General features: G+C 39.7%; 1 pseudogene; it reads left to right on the top strand.

The window, feature by feature from the left end:
- The first annotated feature begins 8,036 nt into the window (after positions 1 to 8,036).
- LOC123849599 (ATP synthase subunit g, mitochondrial-like) lies at positions 8,037 to 8,346 on the top strand (annotated as a pseudogene).
- The last annotated feature ends 5,295 nt before the right edge of the window (positions 8,347 to 13,641 follow it).

Raw genomic sequence — 13,641 nt, 5'->3', positions numbered from 1 at the left:
AGACACTGCGTGGGAAAGATGCTTACTGGGTGGCAATAACCATAATCCTAAGTAGTATGAGTTTTAAGCATTATATACTGTGTTCTTTTTTGGTACTGAAACACATGGCTTTCTGTTGCTATAAAGTTATTTTAGTGTTTTTCTTTAATCTGAAATCTCATTCTGAGATTAACCCAGAAAATTATATGCTGCATTAAAATAATGACTCCAGGGGCGCCTGGGTGGCTCAGTCAGTTAAGCATCTGCCTTTGGCTCAGGTCATGATCCCAGCGTCCTGGGTTCGAGCCCCGCATCAGGCTCCCTGCTCCGTGGGAAGCCTGCTTCTCCCTCTCCCACTCCCCCTGCTTGTGCTCCCTCTCTCGCTGTGTCTCTCTGTCAAATAAATAAATAAAATCTTTTTTGAAAAACAAATAAATAATGACTCCAGTCAGGAAGCATTCATTTATAAAGCTTTCTAACCATATACCTCCCCTACTTAAGACCCACAGTCAATTATCTAACTGTTGTTTTAATTCCCATGTTCTGGCTTATAAGGAGCAAGCAACTTTTGTTATATCACTAGTCATTTATATTTGACCCACTAGTCAAAGTGACTGGGACAAATGGCAGAGAGTGTGCGAGGGGCCCCTTCCCCAAAGGGCCCTTGAGGAAGGTGCCCCAAGCAGGGAGGTGTCAGGCCTGGCTGCCTGCTTCCCCTCCCCGCTCCTCTCCTCCATTCCTCTAGGGCCAGCCCCCAGCTCTCCTACGATATTTTATTTCAACTAAAAGCTTCCCAATAATTCAACCTGGAGATACTTAAGCCATGACAAAAGATCCACAAATTCTGCCCCACTCACAGGTGAAACAGCATCTGAGGACAAGTTTCACTTTGTTAATCTAACACAGAGATTTCTGGTTACCAGACATAAGTACACAAATTACCAGTATTATCAATTTGCTTTGATGTTTGGGGTTTCAAGCCAGGACCTTTGCTGAGAACTTTATCTGCACTCTTGATTTTAGTCCTCATAGGTGAAGGTACAGAGTAGTTACTATCTCATTTACGATGGGAAAAGGTAGACAGTTCCTGACTAGGTCCTGAACTTTACCTGCCCCACAACACTGAGAGCTCTGTTTTAACTTTGATACAAGAAAAATGAATTTTGCTGTTTATCTTCAGCTAGCTCAAGATGTGGTATATATACACAATAGAATATTACTCAGCCATCAAAAAAAAAAGAAATCTTGCCATTTGCAATGACGTGGATGGAACTAGAGGGTATTGTGCTAAGCAAAATAAGTCAAGCAGAGAAAGACAATTATCATATGATCTCACTCATATGTAGAATTTAAGAAACAAAACAAAGGATCACAGGGGAAGGGAGGGAAAAATAAAACAAGATGAAATCAGAAAAGGAGACAAAACATAAGGTTTGTCTAGGAGTGCATAAGAGACTCTTCATCATAGGAAACAAACTGAGGGTTGCATGGGGTAACTGGGTGGTAGACATTAAGATGGGCACGTGTTGTAATGAGCACTGGGTATTCTATAAGACTGATGAATCACTGAGCTCTACCTCTGAAACTAATAATACATTATAAGTTAATTAATTGCATTTAAATAAAAAAAATAAAAAGTAAGGATTTCGTTTTTCAGAATTAAAAACTCAGAGTTTCTTTGATAAGAATTTAATAAAACAAATTTAATTTTTTAAAAAGTTGTTAAATATATTATTTCTATTTTTGGTCTAATAAAGTATTATTAGAAGACCATGAGAGGGGTGCCTGGGTGGCTCAGTCGTTAAGCGTCTGCCTTCGGCTCAGGTCATGATCCCAGGGTCCTGGGATTGAGCCCCGCATCAGGCTCCCTGCTCAGCCAGGAGCCTGCTTCTCCCTCTCCCACTCCCCCTGCTTGTGTTTCCTCTCTAGCTGTCTTTCTCTCTCTGTCAAATAAATAAAATCTTTAAAAAAAAAAAAAAAAAGAAGACCATGAGAATCTGTGATAATGGAACATTCCAATGAAGTTATATCAAATATTTACTGTAAACGTATGCTTATGCTGACTTGGCCCAACTAGTGAACAAGACAAGCCCAGTAGGTTGAGATGAGATGCTCATTCTGAATCTGCAGGCTGGATGCTGCTTTGGCTTCCAGGGACACACTTATGTTCTCATGGCTAAAGGAGCTATCAGCATTAAGAGATTTGTCCGTGATCAGGAACTTAACCTAGAATATAACCCAGGTCCCTTAATTCCAAATCTTTCTACTACATCCTACGGTGACCAATGCATCTCAGTGAGCCTATAACTGTCCTGGTTTTAGCCTTGAAAGTCCTACATCGTAGGACACCCCTCATTCCTGGGGGCACACTATTGCTTCAAACTATATATCTAATCTGATAGAGGATTTCTTTACCCGGTCTTATGTCTCAAAGGTTTTCCAATGTTTTTGATGGATCTGTCCCATATTTTTTAAGCTCCCAGGGAATATTTTATATGTATGCCACTGATTCACTCAAAAAGTTGTTTTTTTTTTAAGATTTTATTTATTTATTTGAGACAGAGAGAATGAGAGACAGCATGAGAGGGAGGAGGATCAGAGGGAGAAGCAGACTCCCTGCCGAGCAGGGAGCCCGATGCGGGACTCGATCCAGGGACTCCAGGATCATGACCTGAGCCAAAGGCAGTCGCTTAACGACTGAGCCACCCAGGCGCCCTCAAAAAGTTTTTTGTTGAATGTTTTAGAATTCATGAGAGCAGCAGAGTGATATTATATAATCTCTGCCTTCAAGGAATTTCTGAGCTACTGAAAGAGATAAGTCTCATATATACATGAAAATATAACTAATAATGGTTCTTTTGTAAAGCAATACATTTAATGTGCCAAGTAATTGGCATAGAAAATAAACAGCAATAACCTTGATTATCATTATTTTACCTGTCTTTCCCATTACACTGTGGGCCTTGAGAATATATTATTTTGTAACCTCAGCACCTGCTTTTAAGAGACATCTAATTTTTAACAATTCTTCCAGATGATTCTGTTGTACACTGAGATATAAGACCAGGAACAGACCAGAAAAGAAGGAAATATCTGGTTATAAACAGATATTTCAGGAACAGACCAGAAAAGAAGGAAATATCTGGTTATAAATTCAATCGGATCAGCCTGACAGTTCCACCCAAAAGAGGTGGCAAGTGAAGGCAATCCTAACCTTTTACAGTACAGGCAAAAGCAAGGACCATTCAATGAGACTTTGCCCAGCAAAAGCTCGGCATTACCACAGTGTCAGTGAGGTGAGAGAAGATGGCAGTGGGCATTCAGCGAAGGACGTGGGTTGGCAGAGGATTGAGTTAATTATCCTCTGTGACATGTTGTCATCGTTGGTCCATGTAAGGTCCTGCTCTTGTTGTATTTTATGTATTTATTCTTTCCTTCTCATTCGTCATTCTCATTTACATGTCCTCAGTTTTTTTCTCACTCAGGGCTGTTTTTAAATTATCTATTTTAAGTTAAGTTTCCTCACTCAGTGACTATGTACAACTGGTCAGATGCTTCTAATTACTGCGCAGGATTCCATGAGTTGCGCCCTTGACGTTTGATTAACCGTTCTCCAGTGGTGACCATCTGGATGACGCCCAACTCCGCACTCCCACAAATAACGCTGTGATGAGCATGTCTGAACGCAACCACCTTACAGACCTCTATGAGAACTCTCTGGGACATATAACCAAAAGTGGAGCTTCTGGTTATAATGTATACAGATTTCTAATCTGGTTAAGAGCTGCCATATTTCTCCCTAGAATAGCTGCAACAGTCTATGCCCCACACTCCCTCCAGCAATATATAATGGTTCCTATTTTCCCATAGGCTGTGTTAACCACTCTTTTGATGTTTGCCAAACTGATAGGTGCAAAATTATATTCTTCGTTTTAATTTGCATTTACTGATTACTAATGATTTAGAGCACATGTTCATAGACCTGATACAGTCATTGGCTTTCTTCTGTGAATGGCTACTTCTTTCCCCTTTGCGTTTTTTTCTACTTGAGTATTATTTTCTTATTTATTTGCAAGAGTTTCTTGTAGTTTGACAGTACAAATACTTTCTCCCAGTTTGTCATCTGACTGTTTACTTGGTCCACATTTTATTCATTGGACAGAAATCCTTAATTTTTATATAATCAAATTTCTCTCTCTCCCTCTCTCTCTCTCTCTCTCCCCCCACCCCAACCTCTGCTTTTGTTTTTGCTTTGGCGATTTACTTAAGAAGTACTATTTTCTGTGGACACAAATCTCCAGGATTATCTTAGTTTAATTTTATAGGTTTATCTTTCACATTTAGTTACTTTATGTACCTGCAGTCCCCTTTTGAACATGGTACTAAGTAGGGTCCCAGTTTTCTTTTTCTCCATTTAGTGAGCTTGTTTTCCCAGTACCCTCTCTCCTTTTCCCATTGATTTCTGGGGCCACTTTGATCATATATTAAATTCCCATATAGACAAGGTCTGTCCCTGAATTCTCTGTTCCATTCAATTGATCTATTTATTTTTACACCAGTATCACATATGTTTTTCTTGCTATGGCTTTGTAGTCTGCCTTAATATCTAAATGGGTAACTCTCCTCTTTTTCAAAATTTAGATATTTCCAGAAATTTCTTCCCTATTAATTTTAGAGTAAAGTTATTGAGTATCTCAAAAACTCCAGTTTGATTCTGGATTGGGGTTACATTTTGTAATTATTTTAAACAATTGTCTCATGTCAATTAAATAACTGATTTAAACTAATTTTGAGGTAACAACATTTTAATAAAATTTAGTCATCCAGTCTAAAAAAAAAAAAAGAATCACTACCTTAGACAATAGGGAGGGATCAAGGGATCTGGGACAAGAAAGTGGCATGACAGAGGTGTTTGATGAAGATTCATCTACTAGAGGGCAAGATGGAGCACAGCACAGAGGAATGGGAGATCAAGGGGACAGAACAAAACTGCTGTATTCTAGCATGCGTGAGATAATAAAAACCAGGAACATTAGGAATAGTATGAAGGGCAAAGAAGGGGTGGGCATGGAAAAAACCGAGCAGGAGGAATCACCAAACTTGGTGACTGAGTGTTTGTTGAAGAAGGGGGGAGGGAGAAATAACTTCCACTCTCTCACCTAAGGAACTAGAAGAACAACAACAGGAACAGCTAACATGCACTCATCACTGTGGCCTGGCTGCTTCTTCAACAACCATTCCCAGCCATCTTCTTTATTCGTCTCTCCTTACAAAGGCTGGAAAACCAGAAGTAGTCATTACTGGAAATGTTGGGGCGCGTGGGTGGCTCAGTCGGTTAAGTGTCTGCCTTCTGCTCAGGTCATGGTCTCAGGGTCCCCTGCTCCCTGCTCAGTGGGGAGCCTGCTTCTCCCTCTCCTTCTGCACCCCCACCCCCGCTTGTGCGCTCTCTCTCACTCTCCCTCTCTCTTGCTCTCTCAAATAAATAAATAAAATCTTGTTTCAAAAAAAGAAAGAACGGTCAAGTCAGAAGCATAGAATATAAAGGATATTCTTTAGAACAAGGAGCCATCTGCATTGAAATAAGAGTTGATTTAGAAGCTATAGAAGTCCCAAATTCTCCTCTTCTATCTATAAAATGAGTTGAACAGAACCAGATACATAGCAATTCTAGTTTAGCCTGAATAATGATGCTTGGACAGAATGCCTTTGACTATCCGAAAACTGGCTCCCTTGTTAGTGCAGCATCTGAGTGCTGGTTGATGAGTGCATCATTTAAAAGAATGCTGCGAAGTGGGGTCTAGGGCTGCTCTTCACTGCTCACTGCCAGGGAACATCGTTGGCTGTACATGGCAATTCCCCAGTGTAGGCCAGTGCAGAACATGACCTCAATCTTCCAGCTAGCTGCCAGTTTGCAGGCTGTGCTGACCCAGCAAAACTACCTGGAATCTGGAGGAGGGCTTCCAGGGCCACTGACTGTGTCCTGTCACCTTCAACATCAGGACAGCATGTCCTTAGAATGAATGTTTTTTACCTTCATATCACTGAGGCTCAGAGGAAAAGGGCAGGTGTTCATGAGGACCAAAGTGGGAGAAGGCAGGGATTAGGCGACATTCATTCCAAATAATAAAGAGAATGGTAATAATGGTAATAAGAGCTTGCATTTATTGAGCAGTGGCCCTGCGCTGAGTGCGTGCCTTTCTTCCATGCATTATCATGGAAGATTAGCTTCCATGCAAGCTAATCTCTCTCTGGTCTGCTTCTATTTTAACAGAATCACAAGGTGTCTACAGAAAATTGTTGTTAACCACTGAAGGTACGTTGGCACTTGTCAATTTTTGCTTTGTTTTTGTTTTTGTTTTCCATCTTTTCTCAAAGGCCTAACAGAGGTCAGCTGTAACAGTCCACTGATGCCTGTGACACTGTGATAATTCTTGTGCAATGCTGACAACGAGGACAAAAATCAGCCCTGCAGAAAACAGACTGGCCTGCCTGGAGAACAGAGCAGTCACATGTATGAAATAGATACATCTATGAACTGTCAATCACCACCTTTGAAAGATTCATATTTACAGGATCCTAGAAATGGAGCTGACCTAATCCTTACTGATCCTTCTAAATGTTCTGCTGCATTGAAAAAGACTGAAGAAGGGAGCGAGGTCTATTATACAATCCAGGTATTGGTCAGAATGTTTTGTCCTTTCCTTGGTGATGAGCTCCAATTAACCCAAATCTGATCTGGACATGCTGATCTTCATCACAAATTACAGATAACACTGGAACAATTTCACTGCCTTTAAATGCTTAAATGTTACAATCACTTAAGCAACTAGAGTACACATATTAAAGCTTTAATTCATAATCCTTTTGCCGAAGCATTTCTGTTAGAATTTAATTTAACATTTCTCTAGACTCACACTCCAAGTCCAATCATCACAATTAATTCCGATCTCCCTAATCAAGGACTCATGTCTTTACTTATTCTCCCTAAAAGTAATGGAGATAATAAATGGATGAATGTCATTACGGTTCGTGACTGTGGTCAGTGGCTCTCAGGTCCTGGGTCTGGGACCATTGCCCTCTGGGAGACTATCTGAATGTTAAACAACCCTATGTTTAGCTGCTAACAACAACAATAACAAAAAGAAGACTGAAAAAATCACACATCAAGTTTATTACAGAGATGACGATGAGACAGGCTGAATCACTATTGGAGTCAGGAGTCCAAGGCCCCTCATGCCTCATGACTGGCAGCTGCAAAGGGTTCCCTCTGCCAAGCCCATTGGTCAGAGGTCAAGGGGTCACATTCCTGGCACACTGCCGTGGAGAAGTGGCTTGCCCAGCCTGAGTGGCTAAATCCAGGCAGACTGGAATAACACTTGCACATGGGATCTGATCTAGTATCTGAAAGCATACAGACAGGAAAGTAGTCAGCAAGTCCTCTCACAATTCTGCAAAAGTTGGGTGTTTGGGGGGGTTTTCTTGTCCCAAATGAGAATGAAGAAAAGAATTCCTTCCTAGACTTCAAACTCCTTGAGGATAAAGATATAATGGAATATCGGCACACAGTAAAAGATGAATAAATGGATGTTGGAATGGAAATTAACTTACATGTCCTATCATGGAATGTGTATAACTACTTGACAAAGTAAGTACTCTTGTCCCCATTTTGCTATGAAGAAACTGAGAAAGGTAAGTTTGGTGACTTGTTTAAGTCTCAAAAGCCAAGACTCAAACTCAGGTCTTTCTGGCTGCAAAGTTAATGTTCTTTCCATTACATCATGCTGCTGCATACCACCTGCTTTGCTAAATTAAGAAGAACCCTCCTGCAACTTTTCTAATTATAAAATTTACAAGATGGTTCTATAAATGTAAAACCCCTTCCATCCCATCGTCTTATTCCCTGCAGATGATCACGTTCGTTCTTTTATTCATAATGTAGAGGTGAATCCTCATTAACACTACGCCTTTGTCTCTTCCTATCCTCCCTTCCGTCCCTAGAGTCACACAGAGAGAAGTGACCCTCCTGTGCCAGGTGACAAATTTTCCAGGCTAGAACCATGATCCAATCTGTCCATAACCTCCTGGAGAAGCCTCCACCCCTGGGAAAAGCTGCTTTGACTAAAAGCCTAGACTGGCCATATTTTGGCATTATCTTAGGGTGGAGCTGGTTCCTCCGATTCCTGCTGAGATTCCTAGAGATATTCAGAGCTGTAAAAAAAATCCATCACTGGTGCTCAAATTGGCAGTTTCAAACAGCTCACAGTTAAGGAAGCTGTGCTGAATGGTTTGGTGGCCTCTGACGTGTGGATGTGGTTTTGTGTCAGCAAGATCATAGGCATGCATGGCATAATCGGCTATAATGTTTGAAGCCCAATCATTAACAACTGATTATATTTGATTTATTATTTGAGTGTTCTTAGACCATGTGTGACTAGACTGTTATCTGAATAAAATAATGTGTCAAAATCAATGTTTTCTCTATCAAACACTACAATGGAAGGTCACAATTTCTTCTGATATTAAGTTGAGTTATCCTTTGCTTGGATACATTAATATAGCTCTAAATGCATGTCTTTGTTTAGCTTGAAATTGGAAAGGATATATGTAAATATATCAACCTGGTACATGTATATACAAAAATAACATTTTAGTTTGAAGGTTTGAAATATATAATATTGAAGCTTAATTTACAGAAAAGTTGAGGCAAAAGACTTGAGAAAACTGGAACTTGCCATAGTGGGAGAAATAGTAAGACCATGTGCCAAAGTGATATAGTTAAATCATGTCAGTGGTCATGAGAAATAAAATTTGACTATTTCTCTTTGCTAAAATCAGGGAAAGATCCCTTTGTTAACAGCTATGCCTATAAATACTGCGGTACTTCTTGTCAACTTGAATATAGCCTCCCCAAGAAAGAATAGCAGGGTGGTGTTCTAAATATGTATCTTTGTAACAACTTTAACAGTAGGACTGAATGAATGAGAGCCACGACCTACATTTAAGTCTCTTTGATATGTGTTATATCATTAATCTGTCCAATTTTATGATTTTTAGAAACTATCTTTGCAAAATAAAATATCCTACAGATATTTAAACAGGGTTATAACTTAGTATCGTCCATGAGTCAAAATAGCGTCTTATGTCCTGAAATAAATAAAAGTGATTGGTATCAAAAAATAAAAAAATAAATAAAAGAGGTGACCCTTCTCTGTTTCAAGGTGAAAGACTCCCTTTGTGGCCCTCATTCTCATCCATTCTCCGAGGCCTTACTCCATCAATAATTCCCCCACTCTGAGCTGGATTTCATTACATACTCATTCTTTCTTATGTAACTACTTCCTGCCAATGTAATAAATGTTTTGAGGCACTTCTCACCTTAAAATACATACACACACAGCCCACCTCCACTCATCAGGTTACTCCTTGAACTACATTCCTGCTCCTCCTTCCTTCCCCTCACTATCAAGTTCCTTTCTCAATGCCTCCATTTCCTCACCATCTAATCATGCAAAAGAAATCTTCTTGATAACCACTGAAGGATCCTATCCAACAGCCTGTTCTCACTTTCCATCTTCCTCAGACTCTCTGCAGCAAGCCACTACCAACAATTCCTGTTGCTTCAGATGATCTGCTCCCCTGATGTTTTATAATGCTGTTCACTCTCACATCGACCTCTCATTCTCTGGTTCTCTTTCTCTTTCTGACCCTAAATGTAAGTACTCCCTTTGGTTGTGTGCACTACCCACTTCTCTTCTCTCTACCCTTTCTCTTTTGAGAATTTTATTAATCTTTTCTATCCATCTTCAGTCCTGACTTGCTCCAGTGCACATTTCCAACTGCCTAGTGGACATTTCCATCTACTGTCCTACTGACATCCCAAACTCAGTATACTCAAAATATAGGCATCTTTCCTTTTCATCCATATCCATTTATTATATTGTAATTACTAGTCTCTCAATCATTGTGGGAAAAAAATTGCAAATGTCTTATGCTACAGAAACCAAATATTAGTCATGGGAGGTACAATATTTATTAGGACTTAATTTATTTTGTTTAAAAAAGGAGTTTTCAAAATTAATGCATACTTTTCTGAAGTAATTAATTCTAAAGTATTACTATCTTCAGTATTATTATAATTATCTAAAGTATTATTAAAGAATAATCCAAAAATACAAAATAGTATATTATATACAGCAAAAGCTGTACCTACAATTCCCTTTCTTTTTTTCTTTTTCTTTTTTTTTTGTGGCTGACACCATGCATTTATTTATTTATTTTTTGAAGATTTTTTTTTGTTATGTTAATCCCCATACATTACATCATTAGTTTTAGATGTAGTGTTCCATGATTCATTGTTTGTGCATAACACCCAGTGCTCCATGCAGAACGTGCCCTCCTCAATACCCATCACCAGGCTAACCCATCCCCTCACCCCCCTTCTCTCTAGAACCCTCAGTTTGTTTTTCAGAGTCCATCATCTCTCATAGTTCGACTACCCCTCCAATTTCCCCCCCTTCATTCTTCCCCTCCTGCTATCTTCTTCTTCTACTTTTTTTTCCTTAACATATATTGCATTATTTGTTTCAGAGGTACAGATCTGAGATTCAACAGTCTTGCACAATTCACAGCACTTACCAGAGCACATACCCTCCTCAGTGTCTATCACCCAGTCACCCCATTCCTCCCACCCCACCCCCACTCCAGCAACCCTCAGTTTGTTTCCTGAGATTAAGAATTCCTCATATCAGTGAGGTCATATGATACATGTCTTTCTCTGATTGACTTCTTTCGCTCAGCATAACACCCTCCAGTTCCATCCATGTCGTTGCAAATGGCAAGATCTCATTCTTTTTGATGGCTGCATAATATTCCATTGTGTATATATACCACATCTTCTTTATCCATTCAGCTGTCGATGGACATCTTGGCTCTTTCCACAGTCTGGCTATTGTGGGCATTGCTGCTATAAACATCGGGGTGCACGTACCCTTTCAGATCCCTACTTTTGTATCTTTGGAGTAAATACCCAGTAGTGCAATTGCTGGATCGTATGGTAGCTCTATTTTCAACTTTTTGAGGAACCTCCATACTGTTTTCCAGAGTGGCTGCACCAGCTTGCATTCCCACCAACAGTGTAGGAGGGTTCCCCTTTCTCCGCATCCGTGCCAACATCTGTCATTTCCTGACTTGTTAATTTGAGCCATTCTGACTGGTGTGAGGTGGTATCTCATTGAGGTTTTGATTTGGATTTCCCTGATGCCGAGCGATATTGAGCTCTTTTTCATGTGTCTGTTGGCCATTTGGATGTCTTCTTTGGAAAAATGTCTTCTGCCCATTTCTTGATTGGATCATTTGTTCTTTGGGTGTTGAGTTTAAGAAGTTCTTTACAGATTTTGGATACTAGCCCTTTATCTGTAGTGTCACTTGCAAATATCTTCTCCCATTCTGTCAGTTGTCTTTTGGTTTTGTTGACTGTTTCCTTTGCTTTGCAAAAGCTTTTTATCTTGATGAAGTCCCAATAGTTCATTTTTGCCCTTGCTTCCCTTGCCTTTGGCGATGTTTCTAGGAAGAAGTTGCTTCGGCTGAGGTCAAAGAGGTTGCTGCCGGTGTTCTCCTTTAGGATGTTGATGGACTCCTGTCTCACATTGAGGTCTTTCAACCATTTGGAGTCTATTTTTGTGTGTGGTGTAAGGAAATGGTCCAGTTTCATTCTTCTGCATGTGGCTATCCAATTTTCCCAACACCATTTGTTGAAGAGACTGTCTTTTTTCCACTGGACATTCTTTCCTGCTTTGTCAAAGATGAGTTGACCATAGAGTTGAGGGTCCATCTCTGGGCTCTCTATTCTGTTCCATTGATCTATGTGTCTGTTTTTGTGCCACTACCATACTGTCTTGATGATGACAGCTTTGTAATAGAGCTGGAAGTCCGGAATTGTGATGCCGCCAGCTTTGCTTTTCTTTTTCAACATTCCTCTGGCTATTCAAGGTTTTTTCTGGTTCCATACAAATTTTAGGATTCTTTGTTCCATTTCTTTGAAAAAAGTGGATGGTATTTTGATGGGGATTGCATTGAATGTGTAGATTGCTCTAGGTAGCATTGACATCTTCACCATATTTGTTCTTCCAATCCATGAGCATGGAACGTTTTTCCATTTCTTTGTGTCTTCCTCAATTTCTTTCATGAGTATTTTATAGTTTTCTGAGTACAGATCCTTTGCCTCTTTGGTTAGATTTATTCCTAGGTATCTTATGGTTTTGGGTGCAATTGTAAATGGGATCGACTCCTTAATTTCTCTTTCTTCTGTCTTGTTGTTGGTGTATAGGAATGCCACTGACTTCTCTCCATTGATTTTCTATCCTGCCACTTTACTGAATTCCTGTATGAGTTCTAGCAGTTTTGGGGTGGAGTCTTTTGGGTTTTCCACATAAAGTATCATATCATCTGCAAGGAGTGAGAGTTTGACTTCTTCTTAGCCAATTTGGATGCCTTTTATTTCTTTTTGTTGTCTGATTGCTGTGGCTAGGACTTCTACTACTATGTTGAATAGCAGTGGTGATAGTGGACATCCCTGCCGCGTTCCTGACCTTAGGGGGAAAGCTCTCAGTTTTTCCCCATTGAGAATGATATTTGCTGTAGGTTTTTCATAGATGGCTTTTATGATATTGAGGTATGTACCCTCTATCCCTATATTCTGAAGAGTTTTGATCAAGAAAGGATGCTGTACTTTGTCAAATGCTTTTTCTGCATCTATTGAGAGGATCATATGATTCTTGTTCTTTCTTTTGTTAATGTATTGTATCACGTTGATTGATTTGCGAATGTTGAACCAGCCTTGCAGCCCAGGGATAAATCCCACTTGGTTGTGGTGAATAATCCTTTTAATGTACTGTTGGATCCTATTGACTAGTATTTTGGTGGGAATTTTTGCATCCATGTTCATCAGGGATATTGGTCTGTAGTTCTCCTTTTTGATGGGGTCTTTGTCTGCTTTTGGGATCAAGGTAATGGTGGCCTCATAAAATGAGCTTGGAAGTTTTCCTTCCATTTCTATTTTTTGGAACAGTTTCAGAAGAATAGGTATTAATTCTTCTTGAAATGTTTGGTAGAATTCCCCTGGGAAGCCATCTGGCCCTGGGCTTTTGTTTGTTGGGAGATTTTTGATGACTGCTTCAATTTCCTTAGTGGTTATAGGTCTGTTCAGGTTTTCTATTTCTTCCTGGTTCAGTTTTGGTAGTTGATACATCTCTACGAATGCATCCATTTCTTCCAGGCTATCTAGTTTGCTGGCATAGAGTTGCTCATAATACGTTCTTATAATTGTTTGTATTTCTTTGGTGTTGGTTGTGATCTCTCCTCTTTCATTCATGATTTTGTTGATTTGGGTCCTTTCTCTTTTCTTTTTGATAAGTCTGGCCAGGGGTTTATCAATCTTGTTAATTCTTTCAAAGAACCAGCTCCTAGTTTCGTTGATCTGTTCTACTGTTCTTTTGGTTTCTATTTCATTGATTTCTGCTCTGATCTTTATTATTTCTCTTCTCCTGCTGGGTTTAGGCTTTATTTGCTGTTCTTTCTCCAGCTCCTTTCGGTGGAGGGTTAGGTTGTGTACTTGAGACCTTTCTTGTTTCTTGAGAAAGGCTTGTATTGCTATATACTTTCCTC

Source organism: Mirounga angustirostris, unplaced genomic scaffold, assembly GCF_029215605.1.
Source record: "Mirounga angustirostris isolate CCGP_5_RB_7025 unplaced genomic scaffold, mMirAng1.0.hap1 SCAF_15, whole genome shotgun sequence".
Taxonomy (NCBI): Eukaryota; Metazoa; Chordata; class Mammalia; order Carnivora; family Phocidae; genus Mirounga; species Mirounga angustirostris.
The sequence above is the reverse complement of the archived record's forward strand: the minus strand, read 5'-3'. Positions and strand labels throughout refer to the sequence as shown.